The following is a 12,161-nucleotide window of genomic DNA, read 5'->3' on the forward strand; positions in this document are numbered from 1 at the left end:
CAAATTGTATGAATTATATCACACAATTACAACCTTTTTGTGTTTCTTGATAAATTTTTGACATATTTGTCTTCTCAGTTGATCTTTAATCGCTCTGATACCAACTGTAAGATCCCTGTTCCCACCGAGCAACAGTTTCGGGATACTAGCAGCGGAAGTAGCACTTCTCGCGCGGGACAGGGGTCTCACATTCGGGGCCTCGTCCACGGATATCCGGACAAAAGACTAATCCGTCGGTTTTTCCAAAACCGAACCCGGAAAAACTTCCCTTATCCGCGGAAAGCACGGGCGATTCCTCCAGGATAACTTTTTACTCTAACGTAGTCAAGACCATTAGTGATCAATCTGATCCGACTGCACCTATAAAGATACTCGGTCAGATCAAGGAAGAAACTTGCACTTGGATCATTGGGATCAACGCTTTTTTCCCCATCAAGAGGCACAGCCGTTGATTCCTATCCATAGAACAATTACTATCCGGGATTTACTGCATCTATCGTAATAACAGAATTTTTGAGTCTCGATTTACGGATCCATCAGTCCAGCCTAACCCCATTCGATCCCATGGGTTAGCCAACCGCCCAACCACTGTAGTGATGGGATCCAATTTGGAATTTGGTTAGGTTTTGTCCCGGGTACCAAGGAAAAGAGTTCCAAGGCCCCCTAGCCGGAAATTCATGCAAACATAAAATTAGCCACACCACTTACACACCCAATATGAAATTGCCTTTTTCTTAGCATCAACTAACTTTAAAACAATCCTTTAATGAAACCATTATGTCACTGATGACAAGCCTCAAAGTCTCTGGTTGAATCCTTATTTCCAGTCATTCATTCATCGGTATACTTATGGCATCATTGGCAACCAGAACGCTCACCACCTGTTCTCTCAGGGGCCTTTTCCATAGTTCCTAGCTCATAGTAACCGGTAATATATTCATATAATAGAATGGAATCTCCGTGGAAGATCAGCAAGATCAACCCACAGATCCATATAAAAGAGCCATGGACTCATCCGTTTGAGGACCAGCAAGGTCAATCAACCAGATCTATGCCCGGTTTCAGAAAACAACTCTTATTCCTTGTTCCAATATCTTCCACGATGCACGTGTGGGTATCTTTGGTGACCCAGAGCCCGAGCACCGTATGGTCAGCACCCTCTAGGATCCTTCGCAGGTGACCTAGCGCTTCACTCATAGGCCGCTTCCTTGGTCCCTCATCCACCGTACTACCGGAAGCTCACCATTTAAATCGAACCGAGGCTGGTCAAGACCTCGGTCGACCTTGCTACGCGAGACAGTTGCAACTTTAACAGTTAGGTCTTCATGACCTTCATCCACCAGACGGTCAAAATGCTTTCCCAGCATTCTTGACATAAAACAGTCATTTACAAACAGTCACAAAATACAGTTTCTAAATCGAACTCTCATCTTTCCACATTATCCCTCCTTAATCCACATGACTTATTCCACATTCCATTCAGTGTGTACTCATTCTTATCCATTTCCTCATATCGACGACACATTAATTCACATACACATTCACATTCACATCCATATATCCACATCTACATGCATACATCCATTTTCACATCCTTATTTATACATCTACATCCCATATCCACATTCATACATACACATCCATATCCACATCCATACATCCACATTCACATCCACATTCACATCCATACATCCACATTTACATGCTTACCTCCATTTTCACATCCTCATTTATAAATCCACATCCCATATCCACATTCATACATACACATCCATATCCACATCCATACATCCACATCCACACGCATACATCCACTATCACGTCCTCATTCATACATCCACATCCACATACATACATACATCTATATCCACATTCCCATTCACATCTATACATCCACATCTACATCCATATACATACATACATCCACATCCACATTCTACATTCACATCTATACATCCACATCTACATCCATATTCACATACATCCACATCCACATTCCCATTCACATCTATACATCCACATCTACATCCACATTCCACATTCACATCTATACATCCACATCTACATCCACATCCACATTCCCATTCACATCTATACATCCACATCTACATCCACATTCACATCTATGCATATACATCTTCATGCATACATCCATTTTCACATTCATACATCCACACTCCCATCTCCACATCCACACATCCACATACATACATCCATTTTCACATTTCCATTCATATAACCCCATATGCCTTCACATCTAATCTTTTACATCACATCCATTCTCGCCCTATCACAACCCATATACATCTTATCCTATCACATACACTTCTTACCTCATCCCATACACATCTTATCACATCTTAATTCATCTTATCACCTCCTAACTTATTTCATAAGCATCTTATCACCTCTTATCACATCTTATACACCTCTTATCACATCCTATTACATCTCATATCTATTTATAGAATACAAGAGAATTCTTATATTTGATATAAGATTTCTTTACACATTTATTTATGCATAAATTCTATTTAAGGAGATTAATACTTTCGAAGTAAAATCAATCTTTTATGCATCTTCCTATGCATAAATTCATTTTAAATGAAAATGACACTTTTGAATTAAAATTCAATCTTTTATGCATCTTCCTATGCATAAATTCAATTTAGATGAGAATGACACTTTTGAATCAATCTTTTATGCATCTTCCTATGCATAAATTCAATTTGGTAGGAATTACACTTTTAGAATAAAAGAATTTCTCTTATGCATCTAAGTTATGCATAAAATCCATTTATGATGAAAATCACACTTTTAATAAAAAAAAGAATATCTTTTTTTTTGGCATACTTCTATGCATGAAATCCAATTATGATAAAAGTAACACTTTTATAATAAAGTAATCAACTCTTATGCATACTTCTATGCATGAAATTCAATTGTGATAAAAGTAACACTTTTATAATAAAATAATCAACTCTTATGCATACTTCTATGCATGAAATTCAATTGTGATAAAAGTAACACTTTCATAATAAAATAATCAACTCTTATGCATACCTCTATGCATGAAATCCAAATATGATAAAAGTAACACTTTTATAATAAAATAATCAACTCTTATGCATACTTCTATGCATGAAATTCAATTGTGATAAAAGTAACACTTTTATAATAAAATAATCAACTCTTCTGCATACCTCTATGCATGAAATCCAAATATGATAAAAGTAACACTTTTATAATAAAATAATCAACTTTTATGCATACCTCTATGCATGAAATCCAAATATAATAAAAGTAACACTTTTATAATAAAATAATCAACTCTTATGCATACTTCTATGCATGAAATTCAATTGTGATAAAAGTAACACTTTTATAATAAAATAATCAACTTTTATGCATACCTCTATGCATGAAATCCAAATATGATAAAAATAACACTTTTATAATAAAATAATCATCTTTTATGCATACATCTATGCATGAAATTCAATTATGCTAAAAGTAACACTTTTACATTAAAATAATAATCTTTTATGCATACCTCTATGCATGAAATCTAATTATGATAAAAGTAACACTTTTATGTTAAAATAATAATCTTTTATGCATACCTCTATGCATGAAAATCAATTATGCATAATATAAAAATCAATTTCTCTATGATTACAATGAATATCTTCAATTAATCTAGGATGATAATTCCTAGAATATGGTAGGAAGTCCTCTTTTCATGCTTTGAATGAAATTATTTTATGCGTAATTTTTATAAAAATTTTGCCATAGCTCCACTGCTATGTGACTGATAAATCTCAATTTTTCTAAGGGATAAAGCTTATCATTAAGAAATAATTAGAATGATCCCTAATTGGATCAATAATCCATAATGGATCGAATCATCAATATTCATGAAATACATAAACTAAAAGCATAGAAAAAAGCCATTAATTTGGCCTCAAGCATAGCTTAATCTTGGATTAAGGAAAAGCTTTATGAAAAGCTTCATTTGGATTGAGAATGGGTCATGAGTATGACCATTTCTTGAGTGAGAGAGAGAAATTACATAAAAACCATTAGAATTAAGCATAAATAGAAATTTATGTAATTCTTAACTATCATTAATCAATTAACTTCAATAGCATTCATCAAATTATGTAACTCTTCACTAACATTCATCAATTAACTTCAATAGCATTCAAAAACCATTCTAATTAAGCTTCTCAAGCTTAAGAGGGGTTGAGAAGAGAGAAACATTGAGAAATTATAGAAAATGATCAAAATTCACTAATTACCTTACAAATTGCTTGATTCTTTGTTCACGGTAGAGGCCCCCAACCAATCAATTGGTTAAGTATGTTGATGGAGCCACCAATGGGGATTGAAGAAAGAGGGAAGCTCTAAAAACTAGTGAATTATTAATGAATTCACAGTTCTTGGCTTAGGTGGAGTAGAGTAACGATGCATAAACACTATCTATTTTTCAACAAGGGGGAGGCTTCTATTTATAGGAAAAATTGAGCTCCTAACCAAACTAACTGATTCTAGAATTTTCTAAATCAGTTTGGTCAATATTTGACCATTTTTAGGTCAGTTAAGTTAACTTTTTGGAACTAGACTTGAATGAGGAGAGAGGAGAGATGAAATATCTCAATTTTTATGAGTTTAAAACTCATTCAAGCATGTGAAATATGCACCTCCTTTAAAGAACTCCCCTTCCTTACATATGTGTCAAAATGGAATCATTATACTCAAAATATCTCGTATTTTTAATATTGCTCATAGTTTTTTACTAATAAACCTTGTACATTTTCAACTCTTCATCTTATGTGAAATATGCACCTTCTTTAAAGAACTCCCCTTTCTTACATCATAGTTTTTTTACTAATAAACCTTGTACATTTTCAACTCTTCATCTTATGTGAGCATTTACTCATTTTTGGATACCCAAAATATCTCATATTTTTAATATTGCTCATAGTTTTTTACTAATAAACCTTGTACATTTTCAACTCTTCATCTTATGTGAGCATTTACTCATTTTTGGATACCCAAAATATCTCATATTTTTAATATTGCTCATAGTTTTTTACTAATAAATCTTGTACATTTTCAACTCTTCATCTTATGTGAGCATTTACTCATTTTTGGGTATCTTCTTTTACAAATTGGATTTATCTCCTCCCTACACATGGATTGATGCTATTGGCCCATAGGAACCTTAATTGGACCATAATCCAAAAATTTCTAAAAATCTAGACCCTTAGGCTAAGGTCCTTTATACCCATTTCCAATTAATTCCAATTGCACATTGGAAAGTTCTTTTTGAATTTCTATTTTAGGGAAACTTATTTTAATAAGATGAGATAATTTTCTATCCAAAAATATTAAAAATCTGAATATTCTCTCTCTAGAATATTTTCTCTCTCTAAGTTAAAACAGTTAGAAACAAGTCTTTTATATTTCTGAAGAGGGATTGATTACAGGGGAAGATGCTGGACATTTTGAGAGGCCGGGGAGGAATCTTACAGAAATAAACCCAATACTTTGTCTATTGCTTCTAAAGAAATGTTAAGGTTGGAAAGGAAGAAAAACATAGATTTATGGATTGATGGGAGGCTATATCCAAAAGACCTTTTACAAACTCCACACCCCTATTTAAGAATATGACATGTTTGCTTAACTATATTGGAGATGGCTATAATGGGCTCCTTGGATATTCACATCATTTGGAAGAAAACAAGCAATTTTCTTAAATTAGAAAGAGATCTTTTTTAGAAGGAAAACTTCCATTTGAATCAAACTATGGAGCAGTGTGTATAGAAGCTATTAAGCAACAAGGAAACCATTCTAGGGCTTCAAAACAAAGGGAAATTAAGACTTAAGACACATGTAAATGTCCCTAAGCCCAAGTGCCTAGGCCCCATTCCCCATGTGATGGTGGCATGAGTTCACATTTGACTCTACCTGAGGCTGACCTTGAGCTATGTTCATTTGGCTCCTACGGATGTTGACACGATCCTATTTTCTTTGGAACCAGGACATTTACTTTTGGATGCAGTATATGTCATTTGGGATGCATGGTATCTGATTATATGGTGCATTATGTGGATTTACATGTATCACATCCAAATGCTCACCTGAGGAGTTATTTTGACTATGGATTTGATGATATTTGTGGTGGTCATTTCACTTTGGGGATGAGGAGCTCGGATCCTTCTTTTTTGATCCAGGTGGTCACACATTTAAGATGGTCTACATTTTGGATATCCATTTGACCCAGGCGGAGTTATACCGAGCTACGTCATCGACATGGGTGTCTATCCATTTGATCCAGGAGGATTGATCGGCCACGACAGTGCCATTGGCTCTCTACAATGTCCATTCAGTCTAGGTGGTTTGAGAGTCATTGCTTTGGAGCCTATATGGTTTGGATTTACATTTCATATATGTGGTCACACTTGTTTGGATTACCTCATCTTCGGGATGATACTAGTATCTTTTCCATTCGATCCTCGAGCATACTCCACTAGCTTCATCATCGACAATGGTTCCTTATCCTCTCCACTTGCACTAGATTATTATGGGACCATTTCCTTGGATTTTTTATGCCTCGGAGTTCCTTTCGATCCTGGCGGTTGCATAGATAGCCTCATCATCGAGGAGAGTCCTTCATCCTTTCCATTTGACCCTAGGGGTCATATGATTCATGTATGGGTCTTTCGCTCTACATCAACATTCAGTCATGGATGTGATTATTGGCTTTTGTACATAGCCATTTGTATATGTCTTTTCTTTGGGCACAACCATCCTTTGATTTCGAGGACGAAATCACTGTATGAGGGGATGGTTTGTAATGAAGTAGGTTTGGGTGCACATGCACATGGGGAATAGGGCCTAGGTACTTGGACTTAGGACATTTACATGTGTACTTTTGGGGGCTTTGGGCTATATTAGGCATAGGGCTCATGGACATTGTACCCTTTTTTACCATATTCACTTTATAGATATTCATGTCTTCTTGGTACTCTTGCCCAAGATTTCATAGCCTTCTTGGCTATTTCTCTAGGATGGTGACCCACACCCCTGCTGTCACTCCATGGTTTGAGTGGCCAAACCTAGTCTCTTGCATGCTTTGATGGGTGTCAAAGAAGGTTAGAAAGGGTTACCATCATATTGATGAACATAGCACTTGATCTATCTATTAAAAAGGATGATCTTGGATGGTTTAGTGTTTAGTGTTTAGTGGCCAAACCTAGTCTCTTGCATGCTTGATGGGTGTCAAAGAAGGTTAGAAATCACATTGATGAACATAGCACTTGATCTATCTATTAAAAAGGATGATCTTGGATGGTTTAGTGTTTAGTGTTTAGTCTAAAAATAATATATTCTCCTTAGGATCCTTTGAGATAAAATGTATTAGAGAGTAGTTTGTGCAAAGCTATAACAAGCAATGCGTGTTGCATTCTTATGTTTTTTGTGTGTTATAGGTAGACTCAGAGAATTTTGATATTATGCATTGGGTTGTTCATAAGACATCTATACCCGAGATCATCAGTGAGACTAGAGAAATGGTAAAATTTTGAATGAGCAAGACATGGGACAATGTAAGCTGGAGTGGCATATGGCAGGTGATCTTAAAACTCTGAAATGTAAAATGTGTCAAAGGCGGCTAATTCAAAAAGTCCGTGCATATATTGCATGTGCAATCCAAAGCTGTTTGATAAGAGGTATTGGAAGAAGGCACCAAATAGGCACTTGAAAAACCCAGATTACAAGCCAGTCCTCGATATTACATTGTCAAGAGTCCACATTTACACAATGTATGCTCTTTGCAAAATCATTGAAAACTCTTTTTTTAATACATATATTTTACATGGACTCTAGAGCCTATTACAGCAAAGGTCACATCCATCAAGGCACAAGAGAAAGTTCAATCAGACATCATCTTCTTGCATGGTGGATATGTTAAGATTAAACAAGATAAAAAAAGGTCTAAGGATGGTAAGGACTTACCTAAGAAACCTTCCATTGGTGGTGTTAAGGCAAACGGTTTCTAGCTCCATTAATACCACATGATAATCATTGTCTCGTAGAAGAAGACGATCACTCTACAGACTATGAAATAGAACTGATGGAAGGGCATTCATAATGCAGTAGTAGTACAGAGCATGGTGAAGAAAGAATATGTAAAGCCAATGTGTGGAAATCTCTAGACTTTATGTTTAAGTTTTATGACAAGAAAGTGTGGAAGAAGATGGACCATGACATCATTCAAAAACAACACTAGCCACGTTTAAGAGATGAATGATTAATGCATGGACAGATTAACACATCACCCACTATATGGTATCAAATTTTCTCTTAAACATTTAAATAAAAATCTTCACTAATTCCTTAAAACTAGGAATTACACTTTCCTCATTTAAATATTTGGATTCCAATATAGTAGGAACTCCTCTTTCATTATTTACAATTTATCTATGCAAAAAGATAAATTTAACTAAAATTCTTCTTTAATTTTTAAATAAAATATGCATTATTTTAGCATCACAATTTTTCTCTTACTTCATTGGAGTACATGGATTTCCATTGTCATGGGGATTACTCTTTTAACATAAAAATGGATTACTAGAAATTCCTCTTTTTCGTAATTAACTATTTATGCATAAACATAAAAATTAATTTTCCATGATTATAATGAGAATCATTCAATTAATCTAGGATGATTAATCCTAGAATATGGTAGGAAGTCCTCTTTTCATATTATGAATGAAAATGATTTATGTGTTAATTTTACAAAAAATTTACCATAGCTCCGCTACTATTACTGGTAATTCTCAATAAATTTGAAAGAATAAAGTTTAGTATTATTCATGTGATTAGAATAACCACACTAATTGGATCATTATCCAATTATGGATTGATTCTTAATTTTACCATAAATTTAATAGCATAAAAGTATTAAAAAGCTATTATTTTGGCCTCCAATTAGACAAGCATAGAAATTACTTTTAGATTAGAGAAATGCTTGATGAGAAGCTTCATTCAAATTGAGAATAGGTCATAGGAATGACCATTCTTTGCGGGAGAGAGAGAAATGCTTAAAAACCATTATAAATTAAGCATAAATGGAAATTTATGTATTTGTTCATTAAAATACATTTAAGAACTTCAATAGTATTCAAAAGCCATTCAAATTAATGCTTCTCAAGCTTGAGAGGGGTTGAGAAGAGAAACATTTGGAGATTTAAGAAAAAGAAGACAATAATCCACACTTTACCTCCTAAATTACTTGATTCTTTGATCACAGTAGAGGCCCCCAACCAATCAATTGGTTTGGTATGTTGTTGGAGTCTCCAAGGAAGATTGAAGAGAGAGAGAAGCTCCAATCTCTTCAATTTGTAGAGGGTTTTTAGAGGATAATAGAAAATAAGCTTAACTTAGAGTAATACCGGCATAGTTTAGTTCACAGATGAGAATACAAAAGAATGAGGGTCTATTTATAGATGAGGGAGGCCACTAACTGAGTCCAACTGAGTTCTAGAATTTTCCAGTTTCAATTTGGCTGAATTTGGACAAGTTTTGGACCAGTTTGGCTCCCTTTTTTATTTGGTTTGATCTAGGAGAGAGGAGAGAGAAAAATATCCTATTATTTTTTAGTTTAAAACTCATCCACATATGTGATATAGGTGCCTCCTTGAAGGGCCCCCTTTTCCTTATCCATGTGTCAAAAATGAATGATTTCTCTAAAATATCTCATTTTTTATTAATACTTCATAATTTTTAGCTAATAAACCTATTACTTAGTCAACTCTTCATCTTATGTGGGCATTTACTCATTTTTGGGTATTTTCTTTTATTATTTGGATTTATCTTGTATCAACACCTGGATTAATCTTATTGGTCCATAGGAACGTTAATCCAAATTTTTTAGAAAATCTTGTCCCTTAGGATAAGGTCTTCTAAATCAATTTTTATTAATTCCAGTTGCACCTTGGAAAATCTATTTTGATTTTCTGTTTCAGGGAAACATTTTTTTGATATCTGTAGAATTTATTTATCCAAAATATCCCAATATTGATTTACCACTCTCTAGAAATTTTTATCTCACTAGGCAAACCAAGGAAAAATAATATTTTCTTGTATTCGAAAACATAGAATGATTACAAGGGATTGAAGTAGAGGCTTAATCAATATTCAGCATGAGGAGGAATCTTACATTCATCACTTGGACATTAGCATGTACTCTTGGCTCCTTTCTTGGAGATGGCAATTCATGGTCTAGGGCTCATGGAAAGCTTAATAGCCATCCTCATGATAAGAGGTTAAATCACTTAGGCCTTATGCACATTCCCCCTTTGCTACATGTGCATATGGATTTTTCTCTGTTGTCTTCCTAATGTCATGAATCTCTCATGCTTGTTACCCATCAAATGGATGCTAGAATTGGACTTTCGTGTGTTGATTTCTTGATTCTTGGTCTAGATCCATTTCATTACCATCTCCTACGAGCATTGTCATACCAGCACATTGTACTACGTATCCTTGTCCCTCCACCCATGAGTTTTACAAGACACCAAACGAACATAACCGAGCAAGCCCCAAACTCAAGCAACTACAAAAATTATATAGTCCTCTAGGTGATATGGTCAAGGCCTCGATGTCAATGTCGTGTTGGAGATATGGTGTTTTGGTTATGGTGGTTATGATGTTTTTGATTGAGATTGCTAAGAAGATTAATTGTGAGTGATGTGTAAGTTAGTGTTGGGAGTTGGCTGACTAGGGGTAGGGTCAACTGAGGGTGTACAGTGGTCAGTTTAGTGTCAGCTGAGTGTCAGTTAGCTGAAAGTGTAGAAGGGTAGAAATAAGACTTTTGGGCTGAGACATTAGGGGAATTTTGGACTCAACTTTGGGCCCTCTAAGAAGTGCCAACCAAGCTTAGAGAGAGATAATCCAAAAAGCCTAAAAAATAAGGTGAAATTGATTTTGGCATATTTTCTCTTGGCATTTTCTTGAGATATAAAACATATAATTCTATTCTTAAATGTACATAAAAATGATAGAATATTTCTAGTTCTCGAAGTCTTCAATCCGTTCATGTACTATATATACTACGTGAACAATGAATTGGTCAATTCTCCAAGTTTAATGGCTTATATCTCAAAATCTCTACGTACAATCCGAAATAGAATATTTCTTGAAATTTGAACCAAGGATCATCCAAAAATAGTTTGAGTTCCCTCTCTACAAGATACTTCACCTCAAAGTTTGAAGGTTTTCGAGTTCCCTCCCTGTAGGAAACTTCACCTCAAATTTCAAAGGTTTTACATATCAAAGTTTGCAGGTATTGGTACCTTCAAAATCAAGGTTTTTCTCGTAAATTATTTTGACTCTTTACTTCTTTTTACTATTTTGGCACCTTTCTCTTTCCATTAAGATTATTCTACTGATCAAGAGCAAGGAGGGACACTGAGAGGATCAAGAGGATGGTAAAGGGATCAAGAGCAAGGAGGAATACATAGAAAAGGGACATCTACAACCTACACATCGAGCTTGAACATGAATATGAACCTCTAAGTAAGAGAAATAAACCTTATACTTTGTGTACTACTGCTTCTAAATAAATGTTAAGGATGCAAGGGAAGAAAACCATAGATTTATGGATTGATGGGAGGTTATATCCAAAAGACCCTTTTACAAACTCTGGACACACCCCCATTTAGGAATATGACATCTCTGCTTGACTGTTGGAGATGGCTATAATGGGCTCCTAGGATATACACATCATTTGGAAGCAACAAGCAATGTTCTTAAATTAGAAAGAGATTTGTTTTAGAAGGAGAACATTCATTTGAAAAAAACCATGAAGCATTGTGTGCAAAAGTTATTAAGCAATAAGGAAACCATTTTAGGTCTTGAAAAACAAATGTCTGATTTAAGACATAAGCAGACCTCATTAGGTCTCCGTAGATGACAAAAAAAACTAAGGGATATTGAGCAAATGAAGCTAGGAGGTGGTGGCATCAAGAAGAGAATACATGCAGTCAAGTAAGCTCCCTTCTATTAACTGGTTTATTGTTTCTATTGTGATATTTTATTATTGTTTCTATTGTGATATTTTATTATTGTTTCTATTGTGATATTTTATGAAT

This window comes from Cibotium barometz, chromosome 44, assembly GCF_041138505.1.
Source record: "Cibotium barometz isolate CiBa-2024 chromosome 44, ASM4113850v1, whole genome shotgun sequence".
Lineage (NCBI taxonomy): Eukaryota > Viridiplantae > Streptophyta > Polypodiopsida > Cyatheales > Cibotiaceae > Cibotium > Cibotium barometz.